Genomic DNA, 17,860 nt, shown 5'->3' with positions numbered 1-17,860 from the left:
ACTCAGACTGGCAACACGAATGTGCATTTCGTGGAACTGTTTCAGCCTCACGATCGGCCTCATCTTAATACAGCCGTCAGGCGTAATAACATGAGACTTGGGGGTGCGCTGATGACAGAAGGCATGGGTCACATTTCAGTGGTGTCGGTGGAGTCTATCAGCAGGACGGGTTTCACTAGACATGGCCTGCATCTCAACAGGTATGGGAAGGGGAGGTTGGCAAAGCTTATAGGTGACAGCGTAGGTGGGGGTGGTGGGATCACTCATGGGAAAATTCCTGTAGTAGTGGGTGTTAGAGTTGCACCTTTTTTAGATTGAAGTCAGCTGACAGGTATTCCTGCTTAAGGGACATCTCTCTAACAAAGGAACCACTTTCGACAAAGCTTAGGTATCCGAATAATGAGGGAATTAGTATATTTCATCAAAATACACAAGGAATTAGAGATAAAGTTAGTGAACTGCTTATAGATGTTGACTCTGAAATTATTGACATATCTGAACACTTCTTAAATAAGGAGATAATTCAGAGGCTTCCTTTACCAGGACACAGGTTGGCTGGCAGGTTTTCTAGGAGCTCTTTGCGGTGTAGGGGAGTAGCCATGTATGTGAAAAACGGCATCCCATTTGAGTCAATTGATGTTTCCAAGTACTGCACTGAAAAGGTGTTTGAATGTTGTGCAAATGTGGTTAAATTTAGTGGAGCTAAACTTCTAACTGTTGTTGTTTATGGATCCCCAAACTCCGATTTCACAACATTTTTGCTAAAGCTTGAGGAGGTTCTTGGTTCACTTTATAGGAAATACAGAAAGTTGGTTTATGTGGAGACTTCAATATTAATTGTATAAGTGATTGTGCAAGGAAAAGGATGCTGGTAGACCTCCTTAATTCATATAATCTTATACAAACCGTATTCTCTCCAACGAGAGTGCAAGGGAACAGTAGAACAACCACAGACAACATTTTTGTTCATTCCTCATTACCAAAAGGGCATCTGTTAGCAAAAAGGTGAATGGCCTTTCAGATCATGATGCACAAATTTAAACTCTAAAAGATTTTTGTGCTGCAACACATGTTAAATATAGTTATCAACTGTTTAGAAAAGCTGATCCAGTTGCTGTAGAGACCTTTGTAAACCTTATCAAGGAACAAGAGTGGCAAGATGTTTATAGTGGTGATACAGTAGACGATAAATATAATGCTTTCCTCAAGACTTTTCTCGTGCTCTTTGAAAGTTGCATTCCGTTAGAACGTTCAAAACAGTGCACTAGCACAAACAGGCAGCCTGGGTGGTTGACTAGAGGGATAAGAATATCTTGCAGAACAAAGTGGCAATTATATCAAAACGTTAGAAACAGTCAAAATCTAAATGCAGCAGCCCATTACAAACAGTATTGTAAGGTGCTTAAAATGCTATTAGGAAGGCAAAATTATGTGGTATGTAGATAGAATGGCTAAGTCTCAAGATAAAATTAAAACCATATGGTCAGTTGTAAAGGAAGTGGCTGGTCTGCAGAGACAGGTCGAGGATATAGAATCAGTGCGTAGTGGGAATGTCCGTGTTACTGATAAGTCGCATATATGTACAGTATTTAATAATCACTTTCTGAATATAGCAAGTGAACTAAATAGAAACCTAGTGCCAACAGGGAATCATATAGCGCTCTTAGAAAAAAGTGTTCCGAGACTGTTACCTGAAATGCTCCTCCATGATACTGACAAGAGGGAGATTGAGTTAATAATTAAATCACTAAAGACCAAGAACTCTCATGGATATGACGGGGTATCTAGCAGAATACTGAAGTATTGTTCTATGTTTGTTAGCCCTGTACTTAGCCATTTCTGTAACCTTTCCTTTAGGAGTGTTCGGTTTCCTGACCGATTAAAGTACTCGGTAGTGAAGCCATTTTATAAAAAGGGGGACAGAGATAATGTTGACAATTTTAGACCTATTTCTATGCCATCAGTGTTTGTTAAAGTTATCGAGAAGGTCGTATATGCAAGGTTACTGGAGCATTTAAATTCACTAAATTCGCTGTCAAAAGTACAGTTTGGTTTTAGAAATGGTTTCACAACTGAAAATGCTATATTCTCTTTTCTCTGTGAGGTTTTGGACGGATTAAATAAAAGGTTGCGAACGCTAGGTGTTTTCTTTGATTTAACGAAGGCTTTTGACTGTGTTGACCACAAAATATTACTGCAAAAGCTGGACCATTATAGAGTAAGGGGAGTAGCTTACAATTGGTTTGCCTCTTACTTTAAGAACAGAAAGCAGAAGGTAATTCTCCGCAATATTGAGAATGGTAGTGATATTCAGTTCCAATGGGGCACTGTTAAGTGGGGCGTTCCCGAAGGGTCGGCGCTGGGGCCACTGCTGTTTCTTATTTATATAAATGATATGCCTTCTAGTATTACAGGTGATTCAAAAATATTTCTGTTTGCTGATGACACCAGCTTGGTAGTGAAGGATCTTGTGTGTAATATTGAAACAGTATCCAATAATGTAGTTCATGAAATAAGTTCGTGGCTTGTGGATAACAATTTGATGCTAAATCACAGTAAGACTCAGTTTTTACAGTTTCTAACTCCCAATTCAACAAGAACCGATATTTTGATCAGACAGAATGGGCATATTATAAGCGAGACGGAACAGTTCAACTTCCTAGGCGTTCGGATAGATAGTAAGCTGTTGTGGAAAGCCCATGTTCAGGATCTTGTTCAGAAACTAAATGCTGCTTTATTTACCATTAGAACAGTATCTGAAATAAGTGACAGTTCAACACGAAAAGTAGTCTACTTCGCATATTTTCATACGTTTATGTCGTATGGTATTATTTTTTGGGGTAATTCTTCTGATTCAGAAAGGGTATTTTTGGCTCAAAAACGGGCTGTTCGAGCTATATGTGGTGTAAATTTGAGAACCTCTTGTCGACACCTGTTCAATAGTCTGGGAATTCTGACATTGCCCTCACAGTATATATTTTCTTTAATGTCGTTTGTTGTTAGAAACATTAGCTTATTCCCAAGAGTTAGCAGCTTTCACTCTGTTAATACTAGGCAGAAATCAAATCTGCATGTGTAATGCACTTCCTTGACTCTTGTGCAGAAAGGAGTGCAGTATTCTGCTGCATCCATTTTCAATAAGCTACCGCAAGAGCTCAAAAATCTTAGCAGTAGCCCAAACACTTTTAAGTCTAAACTGAAGAGTTTCCTCACGGCTCACTTTTCTATTCTGTGGAGGAGCTCCTGGAAGAGCTGAAAAATTAAGCAAATTCCAGTGTTACATTGTTGATTTTCTTTATTTAAACTTACGACTTGTCGCCTCAACATGTTTCTTATATTTCATTTTATCTGTTTCTACGATCGTATTATAATTTCATTTATTGACTCGTTCCATGACCATGGAGACTTCTCCTTAATTTGGTCCTACAGAACAATAAATAAATAAATAAATAAATGATAGACCCCGTGGTGGCTGACCGAGCACAAGGCGTAATGCTGCTGAGACAGTTCAGGAAGAAATGGAGACTGTAGTGGGTTCGTCTATGCACGGGGAAGTCAGCACTCGTGCAGTCGCACGTCTCACCGGCATTCCATACACTACTGTTTGGTTGGCACTTAGGCGTCCCTTCCGATGCTATCCGTACAAAATGCATCGGCATCATGAACTATTACCTGATGATTTAGTGAAGCGGAGGGCATTTGCGGTGTGTGCGTTTCAAAAGATGGTGTAGGATGACGATTGGTTGAGTAACGTGTTGTGGGCCGACGAAGCTCATTTCACGCTCCGAGGGTCTGTCAACGCCCACAACTGCAGAATTTGGGCTACCGAAAATCCTAGAACTGTCGTTAAAACTCCATTGCACGACGAGAAAGTCACGGTATGGATTGGATTTACCACATCTACCGTTATCGGGCCTTTTTTCTTCGAGGAAATGCGAGATTCTGGTTTTGTAACTGCTACCGTGACGGGTGAGAGGTACGCCGATATGTTACAGAATCGCATCATCCCCAGCCTGGCTGATAAACACCTGCTGGAACGTACTATGTTTATGCAGGATGGCGCTCCACCCCATATTGCTAGACGCGTGAAAGATCTCTTGCGCGCGTCCTTTGGTGATGATCGTGTGCTCAGCCGCCACTATCGTCATGCTTGACCTCCCAGGTCCCCAGACCTCAGTCCGTGCGATTATTGGCTTTGGGGTTACCTGAAGTCTCAAGTGTATCGTGATCGACCGACGTCTCTAGGGACGCTGAAAGACAACATCCGACGCCAATGCCTCACCATAACTCCGGACATGCTTTACAGTGCTGTTCACAACATTATTCCTCGACTACAGCTATTGTTGAGGAATGGTGGTGGACATATTGAGCGTTTCCTGTAAAGAACATCATCTCTGCTTTGTCTTACTTTGTTATGCTAATTATTGCTATTCTGATCAGATGAAACGCCATCTGTCGGACATTTTTTGAACTTTTGTATTTTTTTGGTTCTAATAAAACCCCATGCCATTCCAAGCATGTGTGTCAATTTGTACCTCTCTATCTACAGTATTCCGTGATTTATTCAGTTTTCAAATTTATACTGACTTTTTGATCACCCGTTATTTCTACAGCTAATTAAGCATATCGGACAAAATATTAGTTAACCCACTAACCCATTAAAAGAGCATACTGGTCACTATGCAGCATAGGTTAGGTAGGTTAGTGTTGTTTAACGTCTCGTGGACAACGAGATCATTAGAGACGGAGCGCAAGCTCGGGTTAGGGAAGGATGGGGAAGGAAATCGGCCGTGCCCTTTCAAAGGAACCATCCCGGCATTTGCCAGAAACGATTTAGGGAAATCACGGAAAACCTAAATCAGGATGGCTGGAGACGGGATTGAACCGTCGTCCTCCCGAATGCGAGTCCAGTGTGCTAACCACTGCGCCACCTCGCTCGGTCACTATGCAGCATAGTATATTGCTAAGAACTGATGTCAGACGTTCGTGTGACTGCCACTGCCAGAAGCAGTGAAGTGGTGTTTATGTGCCAGTCAGTTGTGTGGAAACAGAGCTGTTAGCCGGGTCGGCTTTGGAGACATAACAGAATGAAGAACACACAGCGGTTTTGTTGGGAAGTGCGCGTGACTACACAGTGAATGAAGTTAGTTTGTCAACGCGGATAGTTCAGCGTGTCTACAAGATATGTTGTGCCATTGGCATCCATGTAACTCGTCGTAAGAACGATGAAAATATCGTAGACGACAGGGACCACCAGGGGCGAGTAGCACACCTTGTCAATGGGAATCTGTTTCACACCTGACAAGAATTGCCGTTGGCAATGAATGCAAGTCCATTTCAACCAACATCTGAGCAAACACTGTGAAGAGAACTGGATCTAATGTAACTTGGGTACTTCGCTCGAGGTCGTTGATCACGGCAGCACGTCTTCAGTAGGCCAAACAACACAGAAACGGAATAGTAGCAGGTTGGAGGAGGCAATGCAGGCACTTTCTCTGGTATCGAGTCGATCGTACATATGGCAATACCGACCTGTGATCCTTTACGCCGCGCCTGCTCGAACTTTCACGTTGTTTTGTAAGATTAGTTGGTTGACGAGTCTCCGAGTTACTTATCTTTCCATCATATGCCACACTTCCTCGGCTGGAGACAAGTCCGGAGATCGTGCTGACCAGGGAAGTTGCTGCACGCCTTGCAGAGTACTTTGAGTTTCAAAGACAGAGCGTGGGCTAACATTATCCTGTTGCAAGAACACCAAAAGAACGGGTCTAAAACCTTCCTGCACGTACCGTGCGCTGGTTAGCGTCCTCTCCAGAAACACCAAAAGTAAACGAGGGTTGCAGGTTATTGCAACCCCGATCATAAGGCCTGGGGTGGGGGCCAGTGTGTGTTGGATGAATGCACTCTATGACACAGCACTCACCAGATCTTCGTCGTACATGCAAACGACCATCACTTCCGTGCAGGCAGAATATGCTTACACCGTTGAAGACACAGTACGCCATTTCATCTTCCAAGTGATCCTCTAACGGCACCAGTCAAGCCGTGCACGTCAATGCTGTGGCGTGTGTGGAAGGCGGGCTAAAGGTGTGTATGCCCATAGTCCTACAACTAATAACTGGTTCACAGCGGTTTGCGTTGACACGTCTGTGCTCACAAGCTCTCTTATCTGTGCTGTGGTAGCTGTACAATTTGCCACCACTCATCTTCCAACACTACGATCCTGGCGGCGTCTGTGCTGCATGAACGTCCAGAACCTCGTCTACAGCTTTGAGAACGTTCACGTGACACTGATACCAGCATCGTTGCACAACTGACGCAGCGCATCCAACTTGTGTGGCAGTTCTCCGAATTCTCCGAAAGGACCATCCCGCCATTCGGAAAGCCACAATACGACGTTTTTCAAACTCGCTCAGTAGGCTGTAGGAAGAATAAATGCATCTCTGTGGCACGGTTGCTTGCTTGCTTCGCACGTTTGCACCACACCGAGCCTTCTGACTGTGAACATTCCCTATTAAACGGTAGAGACAGATGGCGCTCTGGTAGCTATCCCACCACGCTCTCTGTTGGCGGACGACGTTGAAATTATTATCAATACATGTCCTATCGCCGCCTGTCAGTACATGTCCTATCGCCGCCCGCTGTGGCCGAGCGGTTCTAGGCGCTTCAGTCCGGAACAGTGCTGCTGCTACGGCCGCAGGTTCGAATCCTGCCTCGGGCATGGATGTGTGTGTGATGTCCTTAGTTTAGTTATATTTAAGTAGCTCTAAGTTAGGGGGACTGATGACCTCAGATGTTAAGTCCCATAGTGCTTAGAGCCATTTGAACCATGTCCTATCACTCAAGTGGCATATGCCGTCATTGGATCAAAATGGAGACGTCTTTTCTGGTGTACATCTCCATACTGAGTATGTTGTGAACATTCCCTTCCCCAAGATGATAGCGGAAGTGTTCATAGGGCACGCTGTCGCTCCTCAGCTGAAACGCTAAATCAACCGATTCTGAATCCCACAGAAAAGTTTTGGACGATTCACGAAAATAGGTGAAACATCGGAACCAACACCCCCACAGTTTGGTAACTCTAGGGGATTTAATCATTGGTAACTGGCTTCAGCGTGATGTCTCAAGGTGGCGACAAATTTTTTGTGTCCTGTGCTTATTAACGCGTAGTATATTATTACTACTACGGTATATTGATAATTTTCACTTATGGACCGTCTGACAGCAACTGAATAAAACACAATTTTAGTGCCATACGCGTTTCGCCTTTATTTTCTGCAAGGCATCATCAGTGGCCTGGAATATGTACATATGTTAGCTATTTTATTTACATTTTTGTCACTGTGCCTATAGGTTATAAACAGTTCTGGTGGTTGGTATTTCCTATTAAGTAGTAATGTTTTGAACTGTACTTACAGGTTGCGTAGACAGTTTCTTACATATTACGCTCCTGTTGCATTTTTGGTGTTGTTCTTCTTCCTATGAGCCAAAGATCGAATATTACTGCCAAACTTATGAGTGTAACTATTGAAGTATCTGTGGTCTGTTCGTGTATGCATTTGTGTGTGCGTTTGTGTGTGTGTGTGTGTGTGTGTGTGTGTGTGTGTGTGTGTGTGTGAGTGTTTTTTGGTGTCGTATTAATTTAATTTAATTTAATTTTATTGTATTTATTTATTTATTTTTGTTTTTGTCCTGTGTATGTGTGTGTGTGTGTTTTGGTGTGATATATTTTTATTTGTGCTGTGTGTGTGTGTGTGTCTGTCCGTATTTTGGTGTTATTTAATTTTTTTTTTTTGGGAGGGGGGCTGTGTATGTGTGTATGTGTGTGTGTGTGTGTGTGTGTGTGTGTGTGTGTGTGTCTGTATTTTGATATATATATATATATATATATATATATATATATATATATATATATATATATATATATATGTTATCATTTCCTTTATTAAGTATGGTAGGGAGCCTGTGCTGATGTGTGTTTGTTCATTTATCACATGTTTGTTTTCTGCTATGGCTTTCTGGATGTCAGACGGTCCATAAGTGAAAATTATCAATATACCGTAGTATTACGCGCAACTGAGGAGGACAGGACCACAAAAGTTGAAGATATATTATTACTAATTTGCTCTAGTTTTATGCTCAGTCCGGGGACTAGGTGTTTGTGTTGTCCTCATTATTTCATCATCATCATCATCATCATCATCATCATCATCACTCGTGACAATAGCTAGATTGGATTGGGTAAAAAATTGGACAGTGTAAATATGGGACTTTGTACGAGCGCTGATGACCGCGCAGTTGAGCGCCCACCAAACCAAATATCATCATCATCATCATCATCATCATCTAGTTTTATGAAAACCAGTTGAACATGGACCTGTCCTTACCTGTCAGAATTGTGATTCGAGCTACCATCACGCCGCAGTTTTAAATCGAGGATAGGCAGGGGATCAACTGCACCGAAATTGATGCAGTTGTTGTACGATGTTGTGGGCGAGTGGTGAATAGAGAGGCAAAACTTAGACTTACACACACAACAGTTTTTCCAGTGACAGTCGTCGAGCACACTTAGTATTGTCAATGAACGTGTGATAGGCAGTAACATGTAAGGGAATATTATTTTATTGTGGGCTTGAGGGAATATTTGGCAAGCCATTCGTAGTGAGAAGGACCCGCTCCACCAGTGAGATGTGACGCTAAGGAGCCACAATCGTAGCTGCTGTGATATGTATCCCGAAGACTCGGTTGATTCAGCTCTGCGAGATATTCTTACCAGCGCACGTCTCTTAATGCCTGAATAATCATTGGGACCTGCTACCATACAGTAGAGCTGTATGTCTATAAAATGGCTATACGGGGGACATTCAGTAAGTAACACAGCATAATTTTTGTTGAAAGCAAGTTGGTGTTATTTAGGATTCCAATACAACATATTATTCACCATTCTTTTGGCTACACCAGGGTCCCGGGTTTGATTCCCTGCGAGGTCAGGGATTTTCACCTGCCTCGAGATGACTGGGTGTTTGTGTTGTCCTCATCATTTCATCATCATTCATGAAAGTGTGCATGGGGGCTTAATTATATTGAATGCAAATACTTTTTAATTTTAGTCGCTGTCTGTCCGATTACGCTGTCTCGTAACTGGTTGGCCCTGACTGGTATTAGTACGCAATCTGACTGCATAGAATAACAACAAAGAATGAAAGAAAACTTCCGTTAACACAATTAATTAATTAAGTCTCCAGCAACTATAAAATCTACGAAACAACAAAACACAAGTGTAGCTGTTCTGTGTGTGCAAGTGTGATTCAACGTACACATCTGGCACGGTTCTTCTTCAATAAGACCAGATATTTTAAACACCATTTATACTGAAGTAATTAAAAAAATAAACAGAAATACTATAATTGCACATATAAACCAGAAACAGTCTAATACAAGAACACGAGCCAGATTCTTTGTTGACTGAACCTGTGACCAAGAGGCATTATTGTTTAAGACATTGAAATAATGAAAAAAAAGGAATTTTTTACCTTCATATGTATTGACAAAGAGCACACTCTGATCATTACAGCATCCCCAATCCAACAATATCTGGTGTCTAGCCCATCAAAACAATATGACAGCATCTGAACAAGCACTCTCCATGGGAACTTCTCAACAACGACTCACCACTGCTACAGCTCAACAAGCACTGCCTACCGCGACTTCTCAATAAGCACTCTCCACTACCACATCTCAACAAACACTGCCAGTGGAGGCGGCTGAATAATTCTCTTTGGCGCAATCTCTGGCGCTGTGGCTCAGTGTAGCCACCTTTCATATGCCCCTCCTCCACGGGCTAGAATTTGATGGTATTTTTGCCAGCATTGGTGTTGAAAATACCACCAAATTCGTCCAAAAAATACAGACAAAAATTAAAAAGTAATATTAATAAGTAAATATCACATAACTAAATAAATTTTGGCTTTGCACTGACCGTTCCATATCCTAATATATAAAATACAGTAAGGAATACAAATGCTTGCATACATATGATTTTACATAATAGTTTACATAAGTATTATTCGATCAATGGCGCCCAGTAATGTTGAGCAGGTGCAGACACCAACAAGTGACATTATTTCAGTAGAAGCAGTTCCATTAGTGGCACCTAGCAATGTTGAACAGGTGCAGACACCAACAAGTGACATCATTTCAGTAGAATCAGTCCATCAGTGGCACACAGTAATGTTGAGCAGGTGCAGACACCAACAAGTGACATTATCTCAGTAGAAGCAGTCCATTAGTGGCACCCAGCAATGTTGAACAGGTGCAGACACCAACAAGTGACATCATTTCAGTAGAAGCAGTCCATCAGTGGCACCCAGTAATGTTGAGCAGGTGCAGACACCAACAAGTGACATTTTTTCAGTAGAAGCAGTCCATCAGTGGCACCCAGTAATGTTGAACAGGTGCAGACACCAACAAGTGAAATCATTTCGGTAGAAGCAGTTCCATCAGTGGCACACAGTAAAGTTGAACAGGTGCAGACACCAACAAGTGACATCATTTCAGTAGAAGCAGTTCCATCAGTGGCACCCAGTAAAGTTGAACGGGTGCAGACACCAACAAGTGACATCATTTCAGTAGAAGCAGTTCCATTAGTGGCACCCAGCAATGATGAACAAGTGCAGACACCAACAAGTGACATTATTTCAGTAGAAGCAGTTCCATCAGTGGCACCCAGTAATGTTGAACAGGTGCAGACACCAACAAGTGACATCATTTCAGTAGAAGCATTTCCATCAGTTGCACCCAGTAAAGTTGAACAGGTGCAGACACCAACAAGTGACATCATTTCAGTAGAAGCAGTTCCATTAGTGGCACCCAGCAATGTTGAACAGGTGCAGACACCAACAAGTGACATTATTTCAGTAGAGGCAGTTCCATCAGTGGCACCCAGTAATGTTGAACAGGTGCAGACAGCAAGAAGTAACATCATTTCAGTAGAAGCAGTTCCATTAGTGACACCCAGTAATGTTGACAGGTGCAGACACCAACAAGTGACATCATGTCAGTAGAAGCAGTCTATCAGTGGCACCCAGCAATGTTGAACAGGTGCAGACACCAACAAGTGACATCATTTCAGTGGAAGCAGTTCCATCAATTGCACCCAGCAATGTTGAGCAGGTGCAGACAGCAACAAGTGATATCATTTCAGTAGAAGCAGTTCCATTAGTGACACCCAGTAATGTTGACAGGTGCAGACACCAACAAGTGACATCATGTCAGTAGAAGCAGTCCATCAGTGGCATCCAGCAATGTTGAACAGGTGCAGATACCAACAAGTGACATCATTTCAGTAGAAGCAGACCATCAGTGGCACCCAGTAATGTTGAACAGGTGCACATAACAGTCCATAATATTCACTATCACTAATTAGACAATTCATCAGAGTTTATCAGCAGAAATTAAACATTTCCAAGGGGCACCCAGCAATGTTGAACAGGTGCAAACACGAACAACGGTTTGAAGGCACACACAATTGCTTTTACATAATTATTATCAATGCTCTTACACTAAACATACAAATTATAATAAACACACAAATGATATCAGATAATTGTCATATTAAATATTACAATACACAAATATCAGTAAACCTATAATATTTATGGGTGTCAGTGCAAGCCACAACAAACAAGTAAAATAATATTTAGGAGATAGGTCGGTACCAATTATTTAGGATTAGGAAAGGACAACACACAAAACAAACTCACTCATCTTTCATGCACATTAAGTACTACTGTGTAATTGAATAGTGTTAACTGTGTAAATGCAATTCTGTCAAAGATTTGATGTTCGACATGTGTATCAAGTAGTACTGGCAGCAGTGTATAACAGTCAGTAATAGTTAGTCAACGTCGTAGTCATCATGTCAAGACCAATGTTTGCCAAGCCAAATCAAAATGTACAGTTTGTGAACAACTGTCAGTGTGCCAAGATATGCAAATGCTTCCTCTCTCCAAAAAAAAGTATATACTGCTTAGTGATTTAACAAAGTGTGTGTGTAGGCAATCTTCCTTCTACTTGAGTGTTCTAGTCTGCCAACTTCATCCTCCTTGTTCCATATAAACCAACAAAAAAATATGCTCCTCACTTACTTTACCTCTTATCCACCAAAACTCGAATAATCATTATCATCACACAATCTTAATACTTCAATAATACCTCTTACGTCGAAACATATAAACCTTATCATCAATATCATTTACCTTACCTCTTGTCCACCAAAACTCCAATAATCATCAACTTCACACAATCTCAATACCTCAACAATACCTCTTCAATACGTCGATACATATAAACCTTATCACCAATATCATTTCACTTCTATAACAACTCTTTCCTCTAGTGAGTCTCCTCGAACAAGTACAGATAAAATCCTAGTGCAAACTTCAATTCATCATCCCATACAATCCGAAGACACAATGTCCACACACAACCTCTATGTAGTCCACCTGAGCCAAATCTTCTACTTATCATGAATTATAAAATACATTTTGGTTACCTTGTCCATCATAATATAAAAGAAATGCATATATGACCTCTAACAGCCTTCAGTTTGAATAACTTTCAGTAAGTAGGTGCGAGTACGTAGTACGCAAGATCACATAAGACTTTGAGTGAATAAATCGTAATATTTCACTTCAAGAATCATGGCAACAAGAAGCAAACATGTGGAGTATTTCTTGTGTCAAGTGTCACTTACTATTTCAATTGCTCACGAAGAATGCAGTGTAATAACTGTCAATGGTCTAAACCTAGTGTTGGTATGTCATATCGTTAGCTTCCTTCCTATTAGCATACATTTATACAGCTTCCATAAAACCTCCACCTCATGTGACTTCAGTGAAGTTTCTTGTACCATTGTCGTTCGTAGAATTATAGCAGTTCATTTTCTTATCTTAAAAATATAAGGCACTGAGCGTAAGCAAAACATGCAATAGCGAGTAAATATACCAATAGAGAACAGAATGTCAACAAGTGGATGCAGCACAATCCCTACAACGAGGCTCTGCCAAGCTAACAATCTATAATTAATACCATAGTGTAACCTAAACTCTATGTTCGTACACAGTATATCAGCATTTCTATATACCAAATTAAAGAGTAGTTATGACAACAAACGGAAATGTGTAAATGTGCAATCCATACGCAAAGCAGCAAATATATATCTTACATAATAAACAGGTCATTAGCATCATATCAGCATAAGCAAATAAATGTTCATATGTAATCTTAATAAGTAAACATGAAGGCGCAAGCAGATACATCACAAAGTATAACCTACATACGTAACCATATCAGCACAACTAATCATGTGACAATTATAATTTAAATAAATAAGCACAGCAGGCACATAATAAAAAAAATGTGACATCAGTGAAAAAGCCGTGCAGCCAAGCGATGCACAATATACATAAGTAACAACCCTGTTCATTAATCAATCATTGTCAAAATCAGTTTAATGTACGCAAGCACGTCGCTTCACAAGTAAATTCATAGAAGATGTAATTTAGCACAAAGTATAAATCACGTAATCGCGAGCAGCAAATTACGTCTAAAGTACGTACCTAAGTGGAAATTTGTTACCTGAAAAATAAACTCAATTAATAGTTACCTTTTTAGTTTATTACTTTCTTCTTCGAAATTACATTCTTCCTGAAAATTTCTCGATGGCAAGTCCTCTTAACGTCAGACACACACAGAATTTACCTGAAGTTCTTAAATATTTTATACAACCGTGTCCTGAAAAATACTGAACATTAATAACATAATTTATCAAGTCACTATAGCTTTATACTGAATTTAATCAGAGAAATTAGACTGTGTATTTGTTTACGGCTGTCAGTGCATTCGCACTGATCACTCGATCAGCTGTAGGTACGCGTATCGTAGGAAGTAATTGTTTGCGGTCAACGACTGCTTTGTGCAGCGCGCAGACTTGACTGTTGCTTTGAGTCTGTGCCGCCGCCGGAACACGGCGCTGTATCCTTGCATTCTCCGCGTGTTTACGTATAACTGTTAGTTTCTCAAAGTATGTCATTCCACAAAAATTTTAACGTTCGATATATGATGTATTCCCCTAGAGCGCCGAGATTTAAGAGTTTCTACTTCGACAGTGTTATCATGAATAATTTTGCGAACTCTATATGGACCATTATAAAGCAGAAAAAATTTGCGACACAAGCCTTTTCCTTTGTGAGACAAACGGTGAGACTTAATTAACACCTTTTGACCAACTGACAAGGTTTTTAAACGACCAGGACGTTTAGCCGATTTCTCTCTTCTAGCAGCCGCAGATGCAATATTTTGTAGAGCCAGGTTTACAACTTCAGAATGCCGCAGTTTCCGTGTAGGTGGAAAAGGAACGATTTCAGAAATGCGATTTGTCATTGCTTTATTTTTTAATATCAATATCGGCGGTAAAGAAGTTGAATCATTAGGGAGTTCATTCAGAATGTTTTGAAAAATATGAAGATACTGATCCCAAGTTCTGTGATTCTGATGACAATAAAGTCGACACAATTTATTGATTTCCTTCATCCATCTCTCTGAGGCGTTAGATTCAGGGTTGAAAAAGTGAAATGAAAACTGGTTTAATCTTACGATACTGTAGAGTACGAAGCCAAATTTTAGAACGAAATTATGATCCATTATCTGATATAACCTTATCAACATGACCCACTTCTTTAAGAAAATGTTTGATGAAGGCATTAGATACTGAACGAGCTGCTGCTTTGCGTAAAGGTGTAAAACACACATATTTTGATGTCAATTCCACTGCTACCAAAATGTACGCAAAACCATTAGTAGAACGAACCACTGGACCGAACAAATCGACTGCAGCCATCTCCTTTAATTTCGCTGGAATGATAGGAAACAACGGTGCTCTGTGAGAAATAGTTGGCGGCTTAGCCTTTTGACATAATTTGCATTTGGCAAGAACAGATCGAATACGTTTTTCCATGTTACTGAAGTAGCAATTTTCTCGTAATTTATGAAAGCATTTTCTGGGATCAAAGTGTGCATAACTGAAATGTGTGTACCAAATTAATTTATTGACCCACTCATCAGGAATACAAACTAACCAAACAGAGTTGTCGACCGATTTTCGTTTAAAAAGAATATCATTGCGAACTAAATAATACTGTCTGATCGTTACGCTTTCCTTTCTCCTCCACTTCTCCTTAATGTCCTTCCAGATTGGATCCTTGTTTTGCTCCTTAGCGATGTCCTGGGGCGAAGACGAAATAAAATTCTCATACGCAACACCTTGAATATACATCAAACAATAATTGTTTTCTTTGCAGTCCTCCTCAGCACTTTGTTTCAAACCTATAGGTGCACGTGATAAAGCATCAGCAATAATATTTGAAGAACCCTGTATGTAAACAATACTAAAATCAAATTCCTGTAGATACAGCGCCCATCGTGACAATCTTCCATGTGTTAATTTTGCTGACATAAGAAATTCCAGAGCTCGATCATCAGTGTAAACCTTAGTATGCCTGCCATACAAAAAGATGCGAAATTTTGTGAAAGCCCAAACAACAACCAAGGCTTCAAGTTCCGTAATCGAATCATTCTTTTCTGATTTAGAGAGAACACGACTTCCAAATGCAATAGTTTTCTGTACTACAACTCCGTTTTCTTCTATCTCTTGAAATAAATGAGCACCTAGGCTTTTGTATGATGAGTCCGTCACCAAACAAAAGTCTTTAGACAAATCCGGATGTGAAAGAAGTGGAGCAGCAACTAAAGCATCATGAAGTTGTTCAAATTCTGACTGAGCTTCCTCATCCCAACACCAATTAGAATTCTTTCCAGATAGTTCACATAAACGAGGTGTGGCCAAATCGTCCAATCTAACAAAGCGTCTAAGAAAATTACAAACACCAAGGAAACTACGAACATCACGTTTTGTAGTAGGAACAGCATAATTACGAATAGCATCTAGTTTCTCTGGATCAGGAAGAATACCTTCTGTAGAAATAATATGACCAAGAAATTTCACCTGAGAACGACCAAATTCAGATTTTTCCAAGTTCACTGTAATGCCAACTCTTGCAAAAATACGTAATAATGAATCCAAAATTTTGTTGTGCTCACTCCAAGAACGTTTAGCAATAAGAATATCGTCAACATATGAAGTAATATTGTCACGAAGATAAACAGGTAAAATTTCGTTTAAACTACGAATGAATGCTGCTGAAGATACAGTAAGTCCAAACGGTAATTTCCGAAATTGGTAACAGTTACCAAAGGCTAAAAAGGCAGTGTATTTTCTACAATCAGGGTGGAGTTCTATTTGCCAAAAACTTGCGCGCATATCAATCGTGGATAAAACTTTAATTCCATGGAAATGTTGAAGAAGTTCATCTAAATTTTGTGGACGGTCAGTTTCAGGAATGATGATATTATTTATCTGCCTGGAATCCAGAACCAAACGAATTGACCCATCCTTTTTAAGAACGACGTGTAATGGGCTGGTATAAGGACTGACTGCTGACTCAATAATGCCTTGATCTAAAATGTATTGAAGTTCACTCTTAACCTTGTCTCTGTAAGCCAAAGGAATAGCGTACGTTTTCCCCCGAAATGGTGAGTGTTCTTTTACTTTAAATAAATATTGTAAGCCTTGTATAGTTCCTGTGTGATGACTAAATACTGTAGCATGTGAAGTCAAAATTTGGTGCAGTTCTTCTCTTGCAACGTCATCTGGCACTTCAGCTTTCTTAACCTTTTCATTAATTAATTATTCGCTATTAATTATATCATCCATCGCGTCTCTGTATCTATTGTCGTTGTCATGAATGAACACATTGTCGTCATAATACTCAGCGAAAACATCAGAAGTAAGAAACCTTAAACATTTTGTGTCTGATTCAGATTTTGCTAAACACTCGAAAAATTTCAAATATTTCGGCATTCCGGCAACAGTCAAATTCACACTTCCTTCTTTAAAGTTCAAAATTGCCTTATGTGTGATAAGAAACTCCATACCTAATATAATTTGTGTACTGAGTAATGGAACAATAATAAAATTAGCAGAAAATTCGTATCCTTGACAAATGAAATTTAAGATGGTCTGTTGTTTGACTTCCACACTTTTTCCAGAAATAGCGCCTCGATTTGTAGTTTTAGAAACAGGTAACACAGGACAAGCAATAGTTCTTACACATTTACGAAAAACTGATTCACTAATGACATTCAATGGGCTCCCAGAATCTAAAACTGCAGTGAACTTATTCTTACCCACACATACATCAATAACAGGATGTAAAAATGCGTCTACATTATTTTCCTTTTCGTCTAGCAAAATGGCTCTCATGTCTTCCAGGCGTACGTAGTGTAAAGTCGTAGTGTCATTACTTTCTGAACCGTCTATATTGCTGCCAGAAGCCGAAGCTACAAGTCATTGTCGATTGTTTGCGTCACGTCTTTGATTATTCGCGTCATTTCGCGGATCAATTTCTACGATTTGCACTTGTCTCTCGGAATTTCTGTCACGCGGAGGATGCCAATTAGGTCCTTCCTGTCTGTTGGATACAAATTCTTGGTTGTGTCTGTTATTAAAATTTCTATTTTCCTGTCTGTCTGCATAACTACTTCTTGTGTAATTTCGACTGTCACTTCTGAATTTACTGTTAGATCTACTACCCTGGTTATTTCTGTAGTAAGAATTTCTATTATTGTATGAATAATTTCTGTCTTGATGATACCGATTACTGTTTCCGTATGATTGATCATCCCGGTAGGACTTTCCATTATTATAATTGTCTGTGTAATTTCTGTTAGACCGTCTGTTATT

The 17,860-nt window shown here is 40.1% G+C and overlaps 1 protein-coding gene across 1 annotated transcript in view; it reads left to right on the top strand.

Annotated features, from left to right (window-relative positions):
- LOC124795372 (probable cytochrome P450 301a1, mitochondrial) overlaps positions 1-17,860 on the top strand; it is a 338,959-nt gene that overhangs the window by 186,593 nt on the left and 134,506 nt on the right. The gene's annotated exons all lie outside the window — the stretch shown is intronic.

The sequence above is a fragment of the Schistocerca piceifrons genome, chromosome 4 (genome assembly GCF_021461385.2).
Source record: "Schistocerca piceifrons isolate TAMUIC-IGC-003096 chromosome 4, iqSchPice1.1, whole genome shotgun sequence".
Taxonomy (NCBI): domain Eukaryota; kingdom Metazoa; phylum Arthropoda; class Insecta; order Orthoptera; family Acrididae; genus Schistocerca; species Schistocerca piceifrons.
Note: the sequence above shows the minus strand (reverse complement) of the source record. Positions and strands in the feature narration are given on the sequence as shown.